Below are 21,314 nucleotides of genomic sequence, written 5' to 3' on the forward strand. Positions count from 1 at the left end.
GAATTGAGGAGCAACAGAAACTTAGAGTGGGAAGTGAAGAAAAATTGCGAACGGTCAAAGGTACAAAATATTTATTGGACTTTTGGTATGTACCAAGTATACAATGCAAGGAATAGAGATAAAAACATTGTTTTCTTTTTTTTTAGGAAGAATGGGCTTGAGCTAACAGGTTGCCAATCTTCTTCTTTTTTAGTGTTTCCCTCCTCAAAGCCCCAATACATAGTTTATATCCTAGTTGTAGGTCCTTGTAGTTCTGTGTGGGATGCTGCCACAACATGGCTTGATGAGTGGTGTGTAGGTGTGCACCCAGGATGTGAACCGGTGAACCCTGGGCCACCAAAGCAGAGCAGGTGAACTGAACCACTACACCACCAGGCTGGCCCCAAAAAGATTCAATTCTTACTCTCAGGTAATTTAAAAAAAGACAAAAATTAATTAAATAAATTAAATAAAGTATATTAAGTACATTACTAGAGGCAAGTACTAAGTGGAATGGTACCTAGAAGAAGGAGGGTTTGATTAACTCTGGGGCAAAAGTGGAGGGTGAGAGAAGTCAAGGAGAGCTCTAGGAGGACACTTTTCTGGATATGTCTACCTGAATTTGAAATCAGAATCCAGTGATTTCATCATAATACCGTCACTGCTCTTTAAAAATTTTAAATAGCTTATAAGAAAATGACAGAAAGAAAGAGAGGGAGAAGGAAAGAAGGAAAGAGAGAGGAGGGAGGAGAAAATTGGATGGAAAGAAGGAAGGGAGGGAGGGAGGAAGAAAGGAAGGAAAAAATAAAACTAAATTATCCATATTGAAATCTATCATGATAGATGGATAGGTAGGTAGGTAGATAAAGAGAGAGTGTGTCAGGTTATCAATAATCAAGATCACGTGCCAGCTAGTTTGCTTCACAGACATTTTTTAAAGCAGTATATCTTGTACACAGAACACAGAAAAAGGGATAATTCCCAAAGGAGAAAAATGTATACAGTTTATTCTGGGGAGTTTTCAGGGGCTCGTTTGGTTTTTTTTGTTGGTTGGTTTATTTGTTTGTTTATGTTTGTTTTCCTAGAATCCTTTCTATTTAAAAAAGATTTCTCAAAAAGAAAAAAATAACAAACATTTCAGGCTACTATTAATGTTGAGTCTATTATAAAAGTTTTTAATCCCTTATAATATTGTACTAGACCTGTGACCTTCCAAATAAGTTTTAAATTTGGGGTAGAAAAATTACATTTAATTAGCTAAAGTTATTGCATATAAAAGCATGAAGAGGAAGAGAAATAATAAGAGAAAAGGCAAATTGAGCCGTAACACCAATGGTTTCTTACTAGCCTCAAATTCAGGATGAACCCAACCATCAGAAGTAAACAAGCAAAGCCTGATTTTCTGTGAAAGGAGACAAAAAAAAAAAAAAGGACTAAGTAGCACAGAAGCAGCAAAGAGGCTCACGGCGACTTCAGACCTGTGTCGGTGAGGTGTATCAAAGCCAGTGCCCTCCTCTCCGTGTTTGACTACATAGAACCAGCCTGCAGGTGCTAGCAAACTGGACCAGAAGGAGAATCTCTTTCACCCTCAGCCACAACAATGGAAACTAACAATAACGATAATAAGTGATAACATTTGGCATCTTTTATTTGCCAGCAATTATAGTAAATGGTCTACTTTCAGAGCACCTTATAGGTAGATAATATAGCCCTTCCCTTTGCAGATGTATTCAAAAAATATTTATTGAATGCTTTTTACATGTAGCTCAGCATTCTAGACATTAGCAACACAATATCAAACAAAAAAAACCACAACTCTGATAGAGTGTATGATCTGATGGAGTAAATTGAGCCACAGAGAATTTAAAAGATACTTACCTGGCATGGCACACCAAGTAAGTGACAAGGGCACTGTCAAGCAATCTGGTTCCAAGACCCATTCCCTTATACCATGTGCTTTGCTGCTATGGATGCAAAAGCATACTGGTCTTGCCAGGGCTCACACATGGCATTCTGCTTTTCAGATTCTAGACTTTTCCACTTAACATAAAATTAGTAGTAACTCAATGTAATACAATTACATTTAAAAAAAAACCTCTAAGCACAAAATATAAGTATGCAAGACAAAAATGTTTATTCTAAAAATTTTTGAAGAACCAAACTGAGTATTATGTTGTTCATTGATATGCACAGTCGGTTACAATTAATAGTTTGAATACAATTAATAATCTAAAGGAAGGTAGAATAGCATGCAGGTCGACCTGTACTGAACATAACACTTCAGATTTTGGTCAATGTCTAGTAGTAAGTGCATATTTTCTCAGTCTATAGAAATATTTTGTAGCAGAAAGAAGATGGTAGTTAGAGTCAAGCAGACAATTCATTTAACTACTCTGAATCTCCAACAATATACGTAAAAAAATAAAATGGGCCTAAGATACATACCTGACATTTGTTTGATAGGCTTAAGTCAGATAATAAATATAAAAATGCTATGCAAACTAAAGAATGAAGGGTTCTTTATCATTTCCTCTTTACAAAATCACAGAATTATTTGGACTTTCTAACATATTTTATTACTTTGGTAATTATTGGTTAAAATTTTCCGATGTACAATTCAAAATAAAAATACTGTGCCTTTAACTTCTTAACCCAACCTCAAATTTTAATAACCGTTTTTGCTGAGTTGATATTACCTTCTCCACTGTCATATTGGTCCCTTATTCTCCAAGCTTTTTCTTTTTAACTTTCAAACTCTGTGTAATTTTCAAGCAATGCAGGGTTCCAAGTATAATCATATATATAATATAGTGCCATAATCTTGGTCTTTAAAAATGAAGATGGGGGGCTGGCCCCGTGGCCGAGTGGTTAAGTTTGTGCGCTCCACTGCAGGCGGCCCAGTGTTTCATTGGTTCAAATCCTGAGCGCGGACATGGCACTGCTCATCAAACCATGCTGAGGCAGTGTCCCACATGTCACAACCAGAAGGACCCACAACGAAGAATATACAACTATGTACCGGGGGGCTTTGGGGAGAAAAAGGAAAAAAATAAAATCTTAAAAAAAATTTAAAAATTTAAAAAATTAAAAAAAAAATGAAGATGAATATCTGGATAGTCTTAAATCAGATAACATTTCTTTAATATTAATATTAGCATTTCTCATGGTTGATTCACCACTTAGTGGCTACACAATATACTTCTGCCCTGTGGATTCCTTGCACTCACCACTTCTTTACTTCTAAAGAACTATTTCTCAACTTGTCATACCGCCCTTCATTTCTATTCATTATCTACCCTTTTATGTGAAGCTCACCATTATTCTGAAGCTTGATTTTCCCGGCTGCAATCCTGCTACTTTCCATATCCAAATAATGAAGAAAATCTAACTACGACAAAACCAAGATCTGAATTACTACTCAAAATATTAAAATGTGTCGTCCACAGATTATCAATATCTAACGGAAAAAAAATCAAATACTTCTAGGGAATAAAAGTTTGATACTCTCTGATGTTACAAAATAAGATTCCTTTTATTTTATATTGCTTAACTGAAAACAACGTCTAACAAAACTTAAAACCATAGATTAACATCCACTTATATATTTCTAATCAATTTCAACACAATCCACTGAAATTTTTTAAATAAAGAAGGGCCATAGTTAGTAGTTTGACTTCATTTTTTAAGATATTAGACTGCAACGTGGAGGACAAACTGCTGTGGTTAGGGGACAGAATGTTAACAGATTATTATTTTTAATAACAAAGTGCCATAATTCAGTTAAGAGGCGGAAGAGTCCTGATCTAAGTCAGTATCGGTGGGGACAGAAAATGGGGCAAGGAAAAGATACAGTAGCCAATCGATTCTGGGTGGGAATGGGATGGAATAGCATTAAGAAAATGCAGTATTGAGGTGATTCTAAATTCGCTAACTTAGAACATTTAGAGGATGACATCATTAGCCAAAAGGAAAGGAAGGGAAGTTTGGGATAAAAAAGGGTGGGGATGAAAAGTGCTCTAATTTTGAACTTGTTAAGCATATCTTGGTGATGCTGAAGTCAAGAATCCAGATGATGACAAGACTCTGGAGGAAGGTCCTAAAGTTAACATATTTAAGCATCAGCATCAAATGTATCTTTGTATTAAAGCGTTTTTGGTAGCAAGAAACAGAAAACTCAAATTGCTTGCACAATTAATGGAATTATTTTTGGCTTACTTGTTAAAAATCTCCAAAGGTTATGTGGACTTCAAATGTGCTTTAATTCGGACTCTAGTTCTATTTCTCTGCAACTGTTTTCACACTGCCTTCTTCCTTGTATCATTCACCATGGTTTCACTTAGAGTAGCAAAATCATGTAGCAATCCTCAAATTTATGTATATCCCACAAAATCCAGCAGAGAAATATTCTCTTCCCTACTTATTGAAAAATAGTCCTAGACATCATTAGAAACCAACTTGAGTGTCATTCTCACCACCATCCAGAAGAGTAGGATTGCATTGATCAGCCTGGAATCAGGACCCACCTAAACTACATGGATGCTACGCAGTGAGGGAAAACTGGAATGAATGCTGGGGCAGCAATCTCAGTGTCTTCTTCAGTTCTTTTCCAAGGCTGACAATGGTTTATTATTCCATTACTTTCAAGGAGAATGTTTTTTAAAAACCTCATCTGAAAAAAAGCATTTTTTTTAAATGTATAGACTTTTTAAGATTGAGCTTCCAATATCACCCAAATCCAGCCACAGTCCTTTGCCAGATGTATTAAAGCTATATGAGGAAATATATTAATAATGTATTAATAATAATATATTAATAATGTCATAGTTTTCCTAAGTGTGAAGGGATAAAATCTAGTGCTGTTAACTGAGAACTCACTATCTTCTCCCTTTCTCTGTCCCCCACCCCCAATCCCTAAATTGAGTCAGTAGTCAAAGGAGGACATCAAAGTACACAGACCAAAGAGTCAAATTCTTGGATGGCAGTTCTAAATAAGTTCTTGAAACTCTGGCCAAAAGAGAGACATGGAAGTAGCTGATAGAGGCCAGTGACCTGAAGAAACCTTTGGTTGCAATGAGGAGGACACAGAGTGATATGTGCAGGAACACACATATCTAAGGATCTGCAGTAGGGATAAAGGTCAGAACAGATAAGCTTCATTTCAAAGGATGCTAGATGAACCTTTCCTTTCCAAATCTTAGAAACTACTTAGGCCGTCTGCAGATCTTAATTGCTACCCCTGGTTCAAATGGGTTAGTGAAGAATTCTTAAATTGAATGAGGTTAGTTGCAAGTAACTAGCTTAAGTTTTCAACTATTATTCTTTTTTTTTAAAGATTTTGTTTTTTTCCTTTTTCTCCCCAAAGCCCCCCAGTACATAGTTGTATATTCTTCGTTGTGGGTCCTTCTAGTTGTGACATGTGGGACGCTGCCTCAGCGTGGTTTGATGAGCAGTGCCATGTGCGCGCCCAGGATTCGAACCAACGAAACACTGGGCCGCCTGCAGCGGAGCGCGCGAACTTAACCACTCGGCCACGGGGCCAGCCCCTCAACTATTATTCTTAATGAGGGCTCAAAATTAAAATCAAGTTCAATTAAAGAAGAATAAATTTATTTATATTTCTTGCATATTTGCTTTTATATGTATTACAGACTATCTACTTAAAGCCAAACTCTTTAATTCCACATTTGGCACTAATACATCACTTTTAAAACTAACATCATTTCACATCCTCAATCAATACTACTAATTTTACACTGCAGAAAAGTAATCCATGAGACTGTGTCCTACATCTTACGTAGTTTCCCTCTATAGTCAACAGAAAAGATATTTGCTGGATCAGTGAAGTCCAGAGAGAGCAGTGATTTGCCAAATATGACCCATCAGAGCACTGAGAATTTAGGATTAGGTTACAGCATTTGTTGCTGTCACTCAAGTCCTAAATCTATATTTAGTTGGGGCAATGAGTGGAGATTTACATAGAAGAATCCAAAACATCCAGCATACTTTCCTTTCCTGACTTAGCTGATTTTGAGAATTATTCTCATTGAGCTAGAATGTTTCAAAACTAGTTAAATAAAATTCTATTGGTACTAAAATAAGTTTTGTTGAGGTAAAATGGGAGGGTTAACAAGAAATGTTGATCTTCTCTTTACCACTTTGAAAATTATCTGGTTAGTCATTTCATGTCTGTTCTTGAGGATTCTGACCATAAAATATGGTCAATATTGAAAGATAACAAGTGCTTTCAAGTTAAAAGTGAAGATGTGTGTCTAACTAAAATAATCATAGGGGCCACCCCAGTGGCACAGCAGTTAAGTTCGCACATTTTGCTTTGGCAGCCCAGGGTTGATTGGTTCAGATCCTGGGTGAGGACCTATGCACTGCTTGTCAAGCCATGCTGGGTAGGCGTCCCACATATGAAAAAATAGAGGAAGATGGGCATGGATGTTAGCTCAGGGCCAATCTTCCTCAGCATAAAGAGGAGGATTGGCAGCAGATGTTAGCTCAGGGCTAATCTTCGCCGCCCCCCCCCCCCCGAAAAAAAAGAAAAAAAGAAGAAGAATCATAACAGGAAAATAATAGACCATTAACACATTATTAAGCATATTAAAATTAAGCAGAATGGTCTAAAAAGAGACATAAAATTAAGGTTTAAAATCAATCTCTAAATTAAGATATACAAGTAAGTTGAATTTCTATGAACAATCATATTTCTAAAAGTGGGAAAATTATTTTATTTCTAAGTAAGGGCATTACAACATCCCATGCAAAATAATTAGAAAAAACTGTAGGAGCTGGTCAGTAGGAAAATGAAGGAGAAAGTTCAGGAAATCATACTGTGGCCAAGTGGCCAGTAGTGATGTTGGCTGCAGAATTCAGAAGGGGATTCCAAGGAACACTGCTTAGAAGGTACTTACATATTATACATTGCAAATTATCAGGTCTGTACAATTAAAACACTTTTCAAGTGTTCAAGTGTGAGGGTTATAGTTTGAATGGTGTTTGTCAGAAGACATTCTCCAACCTAACACCAAAAAGCATCACATCCTCAACCTTTTCCACCTTTGGGTTATAGTTTGGATGCTTGTGTTATATATAAAAGGAAAAGGATGCTGATAATGGGGAAGGCTTTGCATATGTGGGGACAAGGGGTATATGGGAAATCTCTGTACTAGAGATTACCTTTCTCTCAATTTTTCTGTGAACCTAAAATTGCTCTAAAAAATGAAGTCTTTCTCATTTTGAAGAAGCCCTGGCTTAGAAATCATAGCTTTGGTGTTCACTGCACTGTTCTTTTTACTATTTTCTGTATATCCTTATCTATTTTAATCTTAGAAGGTTTTTTTGTCTCACCACTGTCATTTTTTGACCTTGCACTGTCTTTCCAACTTTATCCAGGGAATTAGTACAAAAAAGGAAAAAAAAGATATTCAATAATTGTAATGAATTAACAGTTTAAGTAATTTCAAACTAGTTACAACAATCAAACATTCTATTTACTACCCCTCTAAAAAGTATTATAATGGTCAAAGTCTTCTACACAAGCAAACTATGTGGTTGGCACAGAGAACTCCAGCACAGCTTAACAGCTGCCTGACAGTTGTCTTCAAATCCAGCTCAAGTGTTTTCCGAGGGATCTGCCTTACCACCCTAAGTAGTGTTACCACAGAGAGCACACACACCAGGTGTGTGAGCTCACTTTGTGAGAGCTGTGAAAATACATTTGAAATTCAAAGAGACAATGGGAAATGGATTTGAAATCCATATTTGAGTACCTTCACTTGGGTCAGAATTTTTCATATCACTAGATAAGTAAACATGCGTGCACAAAATGTCTCATAATATTTCTATCCCTCTCTAAAATGTATATTTCCTGTATCCCCCAAATACCAGAAGATTATTGCTGTTTAAATTGAATTTTTCTTGATTATCTGCACATAGGCCTGCTAAAATTTTTGAATCAAGATTCCTTTACAAAAAATAAATGAACTGCATATGTCCAAATATAATTAATAACAGCACTGACATACCGTTGAAAAACAGCAAAAATTATTATGGATAATACAGTTTATATGTCTAGGCCATGGGCAATGTTTGGTGCCGATAGGGTTTTGAGGACTCCTTGGATTCAACTTCATAGCCCTCTCCTCTGTTCAATCAGAACTCCAGAACACAGATTGGGTGAGAGCATAGCAGTAAGAAAGCCAAGGAAGAGAGTTGATGAGGTCAATTTTACTCTGGGCTCGGCCATAATATTGACACTTAATGGTATATAGCTTTTCTTCAGAGTATCAGCAATCAAGAAAGACAGTTCAAAAAACACGTTAGTCAAATTTAGTGGATCATTAGATCTTTGCCACAAAAAGAAAATATTATCTGACAATACATAATTTGTTTTTCTGTTGCTTTATATTATCCTTCCTATCGTAACCTCTCAAAATGTGAATTCTATTTACAGCTATAAAGAAACAGGCCAACAGCAGTATCTTTCACAGTCCTACTCATCAGATGGTTCATAAAGTGAATGTTGTATACCATGAGATGAACTTATTTCTATACTTAAAATAAAAATTAAAATATTTGGAACACTAGAATGTCACAGCATGCTACATATGAACTCATAGGGACAGAACTATTTTTAAGAAGTTTCTGTGAAACAAAACTAAAGGTTCAATAACACAGACAAAAAGTAGATAGTGGAGAAACATTTTAAGTGCTCATTCTGTCTCCATATCGGCAGCTTTATGTGGGTAGATGGGAAATTAGAAAAATGTCACCCAGACCCATACTTCTGACACTATCTCTAATTGATCTTACTTTTCTCATATTTACCATGTAAATAAATTCTGCCCACTCTTCTTTTCTATTATTTCTTCTTTCCATCCTTCCCTTCCATTTCCTCATCTCCTTGAGTTGAGATCATCTGGACCACTACAAAAGCCTTGGTGATGCCTGTGTAGTATTCTTCCCCTGGAATCCATCATTGTCACAATTGGATACACAAAAACACCAATAAGGATTTAATTATCCAACAGTCTGGTTCAACAATAAGATATGCAAAGGACAGTTGCTGTGTCTTATTTCTCTGTCTCTCCAAAGTGTGTAGCACAGCATATTACACAAAGAGAGTTCTAGATTAAAAGCAGTCATTAATGCAACTCTACTCCCAGGGACTAGATACTGTGTAGAATACAATATGTATTCAGTAAATAGTTTTCGAATGAATGAGTATTTTTTATTAAACTGATATAACCTATACATCCCTTCCAAATTAGCCTTCTACAATACCTAAAATATATTCTCCCTTCAAAAACCTTTAATGACTCCCCACTTCCATCAGGATAAAATCCATTCTTTGGACTGGAATTTAAGGCATTCCACAACCCAGCCTCTTGCTCAAACCTTCCTTTTGTCTCTTTCCAATTATTCCTTTATACGAGGGAGCACAGCAGAGTGGAAAGAGTACTTATTTTGATATCAGAAGGGCTTCTGTCTTTTAATCTTGACTTGATGACTTACCAATGTATGATATTATAAACTCTTTGAATGTCACTTTTTACTAAATAAAAGTAATTAACACCTGACAGAAGTTGTAAACATAAGATAATAATGAAAACGCACTTAGCAGATACAACACACAGAAGATGAATTGTATGAACTCTGTCACTAATGCAATAACTTTCCTTTCCAGTCAGATTGTACACTCTTTACCTTTGTTTAACATGTTCTTCCTGCTAATCTGAAGCAGGAAAATTCAACCTACTATACTTGCACCTAAATTCTGTTCATTCTGTAAGGCCAGCTCAAAAGCTCTCCTGTTTTGGATAAACATCATATTCAAGTACCAAGCAGTTGCAAACACAGGGGTAATCAGCTAACGAAGGGTGGTCCCGAGACAGTGTGATTTAATGAGGAAAATTTATCTACAGGGGGAAGACCAGATAGGTCTGAATAAGTGATCTGATCTCAGCACTTTTAAGCTACCAACAAAGCTTCAAAGAGACTGAAGCTTTAAAAGAAAAGCTGTGACGGGGAGGATTGCAAACCAACAATCTGGTAAACTTTACAAATGTCATACTTTTTATGAACTCTCCATGACCACGTGACCCCAGAGTTGTTACTCTTTTTGCATTCACTATCATACTATTGTACACTGTTGCAAAGAACACATAGCTTTGGAATGTTAATTACTTTTTAAGTTATAGCTATTAGTTCCCTAGATCATAAATTCCTTGAAAACAAATAAAATACCAGATCCTTGAGTCTCTCCATCAGTGTCTTTTACATAGTATGTATTCAAAAAATATTTGACTATTATGTATAGATTATCAGGTATGGAAAGCCTTGTGACTTTTTTCTAATTAATGCTAGTATATTTTAAAATGTCATTTTCTGTAAGTAATGAAGCCCAATATAACTGGATGTATGTAATTCTGAATGCATCTTATACAGCTCTCTAGTTTTTAAAAGATGTTATTCCTTCTAATAGGTCTTAGTACAAGAAACTGACATATGAAGAAGTGAAGTGTGGTACCAAAGATAATGTAGACATTGGCAAAAGCAGAACTAATTGCCGTTGAGTTCTCTAAGTCAGTGGTTCTCAACCCTGGCTACGCAATAAAATCATCCAGGGAGATTTTTTTCTTCTCCCCAAAGCCCCCCAGTACATAGTTGTACGTGTTTCTAGTTTTGCTATTTGGGAAGCTGCCTCAGCATGGCTTTATGGCAGTGCTAGATCTGTGCCCAGGATCCAAACCAGTGAAACCCTGGGGCCACCAGAGCACAGCGTGCAAACATAACCCCTCAGCCATGAGGTCAGCCCCTAATCCATTCTTTATTAAATATTTTTTTAATCACTCTTGCACCACTATCTATCCAACACCCTTTCATTCTGACTGCCTTAGCCTTAAGAAATACTAACACATGTTAACAGGCAGTAGAAAAATTACCTCTCTAAGGATCTCCACGGGTTGAAGAAGCAAGCTACATCAGGGGTGGCTGATGCCAGATGACTGGCTTGTGACACTGAGCAAGTCCCTCACACCTGTCAAGGGAGGCAAAGACTGCAAGAAAAAGGGTGAGTCTGACTGAGAAGGCACAGAAAAGCAAACAATGCTCCAAACTGCTGTTAGGAGAGCTCTAAAAATAAACCTACAAAAGCATTGGGAAGGCAGAATGAATTCTTAACACTTGCTCTCTTCTATTTTAGTCTGTTACAAAGCAGGTGACCTCAGCACCAAGCAATGAGTCTTAACTTTCTATATCCCTCACTTTCAAAAATGATCTCCAGTTATCTCGACCATAACCAAATTCATACAAGCTGTTTCAAATTCATAATAATAAAGAGAATCTTTTTTAATCTTTCAAGACCGCTCTCTCATAGGATTATTTTCTAAACTAAGCTTCTTTGATATGCATTTGCCTACTTTACTTTGAAGATTTCTTTCATATGTATTATTCTGGAAAAAATGTTTATTCCATAAGTACTTTATGTATTTTGGGGGTGGACTTATATCTAAGAAGCAAGTGTTAAAAGAATCACTAATTTACCTAAAGAAACAGTAGATTAAATATCCTCCATTTAGGATGTCAGCATCATGGCATAGGGAGCTGTTCTCTTAGTCTCTCTCCCCTAAGGTATAACCAAACAGACATTCATTAACCAACAGAGGATTCCCTACAAAGCACAATAGAACATCTGAGAGAAGCACACAGCCACACTTCTGAAGGTGGGGGTACTGGATCCCAGGGAAGTAGTAGAACCAGGTGAGCAGATTCCCTCTACCTCCCCAGTGGCAGTGATCTAGGTTGTGGGTCCCCACAAAGCAGCTGGCAGGTGACTATAAGAGGAGGTGGAAGAACAAGCAGGACTGCTCATGAACACTTTCCCTTTCATGAAGTGCAGCCCAGCTCATGAGAACACTCCATACCAACTGGAAAGCCTCAGCCACCATGTGGGCATTGGCACCAAGTGCAGCAAACCGCCTGTGAGTGCAGAGTGGACCCACACGCATGCAAAACAAAGTGCCTCTGCCCACCCACCTAGAGTACCACCTGGCCTGGTCCCCAGCCAAGGCAGAGATTCCACAACAGACCACCTGCACATGTATGTGTGACCCATCAAGCGGCTGCAGCCCGGGGGAAAAGCAGACAAGCCCTATCAGTACATCTTCCAGCAGACTCAACAGGTTCAGAAAACACAGTTCCTACTCTGCCCCCAGTGATGGCAGGCAGAATCTGCAACCTGATACTACCACTACGCACAGCAAGGATCACTTCATCAAACACCATGAAGAACTACAGTAACACTCCAGAGCAGAAGGAAAATGACAAGTCTCCATAAACCAAACCTGAAGTCACAGAAACTTACAGTTTAAATGACAGAGAATTCAAAATAGTTGTCACAAAAAAACTCAACAAGTTACAAGAAAACTCAGAAAAACAGTTCAAGGAACTCAGGAATAAAATTAAGAGCAGAAGAAATTCTTCACAAAAGAGATGGAAACTCTAAAAGAAACCAAACAGAAATTCTAGAGACGAAGAACACAATGAATGAGATAAGAAAAACAATGTAGCCTCCTTGAAAAACAGAGCTGACACTATGGAGGACAGAATTAATAATTTAGAGGAGAGAAACATAGAAATGCTTCAAGTGGAGGAGGAGAGAGAACAAAGACTTTAAAAAAATGCAGAAATTCTCAGGAAATATGTGATTCAATTAGGAAATGCAACATAAGGATTATAGGTAGTCCAGAGGAAGAAGAAAGGAAGAAATGAGTAGAGAATTCGTTCAAAGAAATAATAGCTGAGAACTTTCAAATCTGGGGAAGAAACAGGATTTACAAGTATATGAAGCCAATATAACTCTTACTAACATCAACACAAAAAGACCTTCTCCAAGGCACATATTAGTCAAACTGGCAAAAGTCAATGACAAAACAAAATATTAACGGCAGCAAAGCAGAAGAGAATAACGTACAAAGGAACTCCTATCAGATTTTCAGTGGATTTTTCAGCAGAAACCCTACAGGCTAGGAGAGATTAGAATGAAATATTAAAAATACTGAAAGACAAAAACTTTCAGCAAAGAATACTCTATCCAGCAAAACTGTCCTTCAGATATGATGGAGAAATAAAAACTTTCCCAGATAAAGAAAAGCTGCGGGAGTTCATCGCCACTGGACCTCCCTTACAAGAAATGATCGGGGCTGGCCTGGTGGCACAGTGGTTAAGTTTGCATGCTCCACTTCAGCAGCCTGGGCTTCACTGGTTCAGATCCCAGGTGTGGATCTACCCACTGCTTATCAAGCCATGCTGTGGCAGGCATCCCACATATAAAGTACAGGAAGATGGGCACAGATGTTAGCTCAGGGCCAATCTTCCTCAGCAAAAAGAGGAGGATTGGCAGCAGGGGTTAGCTCAGGGTTAACCTGCCTCAAAAAAAGAGAAAAAAAAAAAATCAAGGATGCCCTCATACCTGAAACAAAAGGCAAGGGTTTACAAAGCCTTGAGCAAGGAGATAAATGGACACAAAAAATCAGAAAATTGCAGCTCTCTATCAGAACAGCTTAGTAAACACTTAACTATAACATAAAAGATAAAAGGAAGGAAAGTATTAAAAGCAATATGAACACATCATTTTAACCATAAACTCACCACACAAAACAGAATAATTAGTGACAGTGACTTAGGGAAAAGGAAAGGGAAGGAACCTGGTTAGGCTAATGGAGATAAGAGGCTATCAGAAAATGGACTATCTCATCTATGAGATCTTTTATACAAACCTCATGGTAACCACCAGACAAAAAACCAGAGCAAGATACAGATCATAAATACAGAGAAAACCGAAAAAACCATCACAGAAAATGACCAAATTGAATTGGCAGTCAGAAATACAAGGGGAAAAAAACATGGAAATATAGAACAACTGTAAAACCAGAAATAAAGTGGCAGTATTAAGCCCTCATATATCAGTAATCACTCTAAATGTAAAGGAATGACTTCCCCAATCAAAGACACAAAGTAGTTGGATGGATTAAAAATCAAGACACAATGATATGCTGCCTCGAGGAAACAAATCTCAGCTTCAGAGACAAACACATGCTCAGAGTGAAGGGATGGAAGACAATACTCCAAGCTATTGGCAAACAAAAGAAAGCAGGTGTTGCCATACTTATTCACACAAAGTAGACTTCGAGATAAAAAAGGCAATGACCGACAAAGAGGGGCAATATATAATGACAAAAAGGATACTCCACCAAGAGGAAATAAAACGCGTAAATATATGCACATAACACAGGAGTACCAAAGTACATAAAGCAACTATTAACAAATCTAAAAGAAGAAATCAACAGCAACACAATAATAGTAGGGAATCTCAACACCCCATTTACATCGAGGGATAGATCATCTAGATAAAAAGTCAACAAGGAAATAGTAGAATTAAATGAAAAACTAGACCAGATGGACTTAATAGATATATATAGAACACTCCATTCAAAAACAGCAGAATACACATTTTTCTCAAGTGCACATGGAACACTCTCAAAAATAGACCATATGTTGGGAAACAAGGCAAGCCTCAATAAATTTAAGATTGAAATCATATCAAGGAACTTTTCCAACCATAATGCTATGAAACTAGAAATCAACTACAAGAAAAAAGCTGAGAAAGTCACAAATATGTGGAAATTAAACAACATCCTACTGAACAACCAAAGGATCACTGAAGAAATTAAAGGAGAAATAAAAAAATATCTGGAGACAAACAAAAATAAAAGTACATCATACCAACTCATACAAGATGTGCAAACGTGGTTCTAAGAGGGAAATTCATACCAATACAGGCCCACCTCAAGAAACAAGAAAAATAACCTTAAAATATACCTAACAGAATTAGAAAAAGAACAAACAAAGCCCAACGTCAGCAGGAGGGAAATAATAAACATTAGAGCAGAAATAAATGAAATAGAAACCAAAAGAAGAGTAGAAAAGATCAATGAAACTAAGAGCTGGGTCTTTGAGAAGATAAACATAATTGATAAACCCTTAGCCAGTCTCACCAAGAAAAAAAGAGAGAAGGCTCAAATAAATAAAATTATAAATGAAAGATGAGAAATTACAACAGTGGGGCCTGAATCAAGAAGAAACAGAGAATCTGAATAGATCAATCACAAGTAAAGAGATTGCAACAGTAATCAAAAACCTCCCAAAAAACAAAAGTACAGGACCAGATGGCTTCTCTGGAGAATCTATAAAACATTCACAAAAGATTTAATACCCATCCTTCTCAAACTATTCCAAAAATTGAAGAAAATGGAATGCTCCCTAACTCATTCTATGAAGCCAATATTACCCTGATATCAAAATCAGACAAGGACAACACAAAGAAGGAAAATTACAGGCCAATATTGCTGATGAACATAGACGCAAAAATCCTCAACAAAACACTGGCAAACCAAATACAGCAATACATTAAAGGATCATACAGCATGATCAAGTGGGATTTATACCAGGGATGCAGGGATGGTTCAACATCAGCAAATCAATGTGATACACCATATTAACAAAATGAGGAATAAAAATCACATGACCATCTCAATAGATGCAGAGAAAGCATTTGACAAGATCCAACATCCATTTATGATAAACACCGTCAATAAAATGGGTATAGAAGGAAAGTACCTCAACATAATAAAGGTCATAATATGACAAACCCACAGCCAACATCACACTCAATGATGAAAAAAATGAAAGCCATTCCTCTGAGCACAGGAACAACACAAGGGTGCCCACACTGACCACTCCTATTCAACATAGTACTGGAGGTTTTGGCCAGAGCAATTAGGCAAGAAAAAGAAGTAAAAGGAATCCAAATTGGAAAGGAAGAAGTAAAACCCTTGCTGTTTGCAGATGATATGATCCTATATACAGAAAATCCTAAAGAATCCACCAGAAAACTATTAGCAATAATCAACAACTACAGCAAAGTTCCAGTGTACAAAATCAACTTAAAAAATCAGTGGCATTTCTATACACTAATAACAAACTGGCAGAAAGAGAAGTCAAGAATACAATCCCAGGGGCCGGCCCGGTGGCGCAGCGGTTAAGTTTGCACGATCCGCTTCTCGGCGGCCCGGGGTTCGCTGGTTCGGATCCCGGGTGCGGACATGGCACTGCTTGGCAGCCATGCTGTGGTAGGCGTCCCACGTATAAACTAGAGGAAGATGGGCACGGATGTTAGCTCAGAGCCAGGCTTCCTCAGCAAAAAGAGGAGGACTGGCAGTAGTTAGCTGAGGGCTAATCTTCCTCCAAAAAAAAAAAAAACAAAACAAAAAAGAATACAATCCCAGTTACAATCACAAGAAGAAGAATAAAATATCTAGGAATAAGTATAACCAAAGAGGTGAAAGACCTGTACACTGAAAACTATTAAGACATTATTGAAAGACATGAAAAATGACATAAGGAATTGGAAAGATAGTCCATGCTCATGCATTGGAAGAATAAACATAGTTAAAATGTCCATACTACCTAAAGCAATCTAAAGATTCAATGCAATCCCAATCAGATTCCCAATGACAGTCTTCACGGAAATAAAACAAAGAATCCTAAAATTTGTATGGAACAACAAAAGACCCTCAATAGCTAACACAATCCTGAGAAAAAAGAATAAAGCTGGAGGTATCACAATCCCTGACTTCAAAATATACTCCAAAGCTATAATAAACAAAACGGCATAGTACTGGTACAAAAACAGACACACAGATCAATGGAACTGAATTGAAAGCCTAGAAATAAAACCACGCATCTGTGGACAGCTAATCTTTGACAAAGGTGCCAAGAACATACAGTGGAGAAATGAAAGTCTCTTCAATAAATGGTGTTGGGAAAACTGGACTGTCATGTGCAAAAGAATGAAACTAGACCATTATCTTACACCATGAACAAAAACTAACTTATAATGGATTACAGTCTTGAGTGTAAGTCCTGAAACCCTAAAACTCAAAGAAGAAAATATAGGCGGGGCCCTGTCCTGTGGCTGAGTGGTTAAGTTTGCAAGCTCCACTTCGTTGGCCCAGGATTTCACCAGTTGGGATCCTAGGTGTGGACCTAGTACCACTCATCAGGCCAGCTGAGGCAGCGTCCCACATAGCACAACTAGAAGGACCTGCAACTAGAATACACAACTATGTACTGGGGGCTTTGGGGAGAAGAAAAAGAAAAAAATAAATACTGGCAAGAGATGTTAGCTGAGGTGCCAATCTTTAAAAAGGAAAAAAATATATATATATAGGAAGTACACTCTTTTACATCGGTCTTAGCAGCATCTTTTCAAATGCTATGTCCACTCAGGCATGAGAAACAAAAGAAAAAATAAACAAATGGGACTACATCAGACTAAAGAGCTTCTACAAGGCAAAGGAAACCATGAACAAAATAAAAAGACAACCCACCAACTGGGAGAAAATATTTGCAAATCATATATCTGACAAGGTTTTTAAGTTCCAAAATATATAAAGAAGTCATACAACTAAACAACAAAAAAACAAATAACACAATCAGAAAATGCACAGAGGATATGAACAGAAATTTTTCCAAAGAAGATATACAGCCAGCCAACAGGCACAGGAAAAAATGTTCAACATCACTAATCATTAGGGAAATGCAAATTAAAACTACAATGAGATATCACCTTATACCTGTCAGAATGGCTATAATTACCAAGACAAAAAATAACAAATGTTGGAGAGCATGTGGAGAAAAGGGAACCCTCACACACTGCTGTGGGAATGAAAATTGGTGCAGTCACTATGGAAAACAGTATGGACATTTCTCAAAAAATTAAAAATAGAAATACCCTATGACCCAGCTATCCCACTACTGAGTATTTATCCAAAGAACTTGAAATCAACAATAGAAAAAGACTTATGCACCCCTATGTCATTCTGGCATTATTCACAATAGCCAAGATGTGGAAGCAACCCCAGTATCCATCAACTGATGAATAGTTAAAGATGTGATGGAGTGCATATACAATGGAATACTACTCAGCCATAAAAAAAAGACAAAATCGTCTCATTTCCAACAATGCGGATGGACCTTGAGGGTATTATATTAAGCAAAATAAGCCAGGCAGAGAAAGACAAACACTATATGATTTCATTCATATGTGGAAGATAAACAAACATACAGATAAAGAGAACAAATTAGTGGGTACCAGAGGGGAAGGGGGCTGAGGGGTGCAGAAAAGGGGCAATGTACACGGTGACAGATAAAAATTAGACTGTTGGTGGTGAGTATGATGCAGTCTATACAGAAACTGATAAATAATAATGTACATCTGAAATTACACAATTATAAACATATGCCCTCAATAAAATAATGGAAAAAATAAATGTCCTCCATTTAAAAAATCTCCGGTCTAGAGAAAAAAACTACAGATTTCCTAATAACACATTTAATGACACAAATAAGGTCATCCTTATTTTAAACGCTATTTTAAATGCTTGGTGCCCAAGCAGTTCTGCATGAGAAGGCAACGTCACGTAGCTGAGAGCAAGTTGGAATTAGATCATAGTTTGTATCCCTTTTCCATTATTACTACCTATATAGGCCAGAACAGGCCACTCAACTGCTCAAGAAGTCTCTTCTTCATTTATAAAAGAGGAAAATAGTAATGTCTATCCATTTTATAGAGTTATGGTCAGAATTAAATAATATAAGTAAGACATTGGCATACTGGCTGACATCTAGCACTCAACAGATGCTACCAATTATGGTTATTGTTAACCAAAAATTGTTAACAAATAAGCAGCTAATGATCAGAACATCAAGAAGCAATATTATTTAAAATGATGTTGACATTTTAAAACAAATACATAATATTTACAGCCTAGATTCCAAAATCTCAAAGACTTTTTTCTGTACAGGTATGTGAGTATCTTGCCTCTTCCCATTTTTCTGGCATATAGAGAAGTTAATAAGAATAGAAAATACCTTGGGGAATGGTTTTTTCCTGAGTAGTAAATCTCACTGAGGTAACTTTTGCATTTTGGTACATTTCTTACAACAGGTGTGCAGAGAGATGTCTAAATTTGATGAAAAGTTGAAATTATTTCATTGAAATTGAGAGTGCCTCAAGATGTTAAACTACTTACCTCAAGCCAAAACTAAGACTAAATCACACATACACACAAACACACCATTATCTGTATTTGTAGATCCTACACAAATCTTGATTCACGGTTAGTCATTATCACTTTACCTAAATCTCAAACAGCGTAATTTAGTTGAACTCACCTAAGTGTTGCTGATCACATGAGAAGTAATTTTAAAAAGTAAACTTTGATTAAAAAAACTAGCCTCATCTCACAAGCATCACCTCTGTGCTCCTGACCAGACTTCCCAGAGCCCCTTCAGGGCTTCAGTTACACATCTGTATTTGCTTTTAAAGCTATCTGTACCTGTAACCGTTTAAACAACTGCTCTGATTTGGTTCTAAAATGAAGATAGAAATCAATCGTTAATCTCCTGGTAAGTACCAATTTCATTTTTGAAATATATACTAAATTGCTTCTCACCTTACTTTTAGACCAGAAATCATCAATTCCTGGTATAAACGTGGAAAATTATGCAGAAATCTATTTTTAAAAGACTACTTGAAATTCAAAGTTAGGTTTACCTATCTATCTATTTATTTATAACCCCATTTGCAACAAGCACCTATAAAACATCCTTGATTTAAAAATCAAGAAGTAAAAATTACTGCCCAAATTCTGAGGTCACTGACATTACTTCTGGAGAGAAGTGTAACAATTTCTGAATGCATGCCACCTCCCAGACTCTTTCAGAGAAAAACATCTATGGTTCCTATGAACTGGAGACCATGTTTGTTTTTCATTTTTAATTTTTATTTAATTTATTTAAATTTAAAAAAAGTTCACCCATTTCTCCCACCCCCATTCTCCCTACCTCTTGCAACAACCTGTATTTATGATCTTGGTTTGTTTTTTTTAGATTCCACATATGAGAGAGATCCTACAGTATTTGTCTTTCTCTGCCTGACTCATTTCCCTTAGCGTAATGCCCTTGAGGTCCACGTATATAGCTGCAAATGGCAAGATTTCATTCGTTTTCTATGGCTGAATAATATTCCATTGTGTGTGTGTGTGTATATATATATATATATATATATATATATATATATACCACATCTTCCTTATCCATTCATCCATCAATGTACACTTAGATTATGTCCATATCTTGACTATTGTAAATGATGTTGCAATAAACGTAGGGGGCATATATCTTTTCAAATTAGTATTTTCATTTTCTTTGAACAAATACCTAGAAGTGGACTTGCTGGATCGTATGGTAGTTCTATTTTTAATTTTTTGAGGAACTTCCATACTGTTTTCCATTGTGACTGCACCAATTTACATTCCCACCAGCAGCGCAGAAGGTTTCCCTTTTCTCCATATCCTCGCCAACACTTGCTATTTCTTGTCTTTTTGATAATAGCCATTCTATCAGGTGTGAAGTGATATCTCATTGTGCTTCTGATTTGCATTTCTTTGATGATTAATGATATTGAGCATCTTTTAATGTACAACCAGGCACCACTTAACAATGAGGATGTTCTGAGAAATACATTGTTAGATAATTTCATCATTGTGCGAACATCATAGAATGTACTTATGCAAACCAAGGTGGTATAGCCTACTACATACCTAGCCTATATTACACTAATCTTATGGGACCATGATCATATATGCCATCTGCTGTTGACCGAAATGCAGCACATGATTGTACCTGTTGGCCATCCATATGTCTTCTTTGGAAAAATGTCTCTTCAGATCTTCTGCTCATTTTTTAACCAGATTGCTGGTTTTTTGAGTTGTATGAGTTCTTTGTATATTTTGGATATTAGCTCCTTGTCAGATATATGCTTTGCAATTATTTTCTCCCATTCAGTAGGCTGCCTTTTCATTTTGTTGATGGTTACCTTTGCTGTGCAGAAGATTTTAGTTTGATGTAATCCCACTTGTTTATTTTTGCTTTCATTGCTTTTGCTTTCAGTGTCACATTCAAAAAATCACTGCCAAGACCTATGTAAAGGAGCTTACCATCTATGTTTTTTTCTAGTTTTAGTTTCAAGCTTTACATTCAAGTTTTTAATCCATTTTGAGTTAATTTTATGTATGGTGTAAGATAGTGACCCAGTTTCATTCTTTTGCATGTGGCTGTCCAATTTTCCCAAAGCCATTTATTTATTGAAGAGACTGTCCTTTCCCTGCTATATATTCCTGGCTCTTTTGTTGTAAATTAATTGA

The 21,314-nt window shown here is 36.7% G+C and overlaps 1 protein-coding gene across 19 annotated transcripts in view; it reads right to left on the reverse strand.

Moving 5' to 3' along the window:
• CACNA2D1 (calcium voltage-gated channel auxiliary subunit alpha2delta 1) overlaps nt 1-21,314 on the reverse strand; it is a 515,258-nt gene that overhangs the window by 463,394 nt on the left and 30,550 nt on the right. For 6 of the 19 annotated variants that reach the window (XM_070617303.1, XM_070617302.1, XM_070617301.1 and 3 more), the window contains exon 1: nt 10,929-11,120. The exons of the other annotated variants lie outside the window; for them this stretch is intronic. The gene's annotated coding sequence lies outside the window, so the exon portion shown is untranslated. Of the gene's footprint in view, nt 1-10,928; nt 11,121-21,314 lie in introns of those variants that run through there. 19 annotated transcript variants of the gene reach the window in all.

The sequence above is a fragment of the Equus przewalskii genome, chromosome 4, assembly GCF_037783145.1.
Source record: "Equus przewalskii isolate Varuska chromosome 4, EquPr2, whole genome shotgun sequence".
In the NCBI taxonomy this organism is placed as follows: domain Eukaryota; kingdom Metazoa; phylum Chordata; class Mammalia; order Perissodactyla; family Equidae; genus Equus; species Equus przewalskii.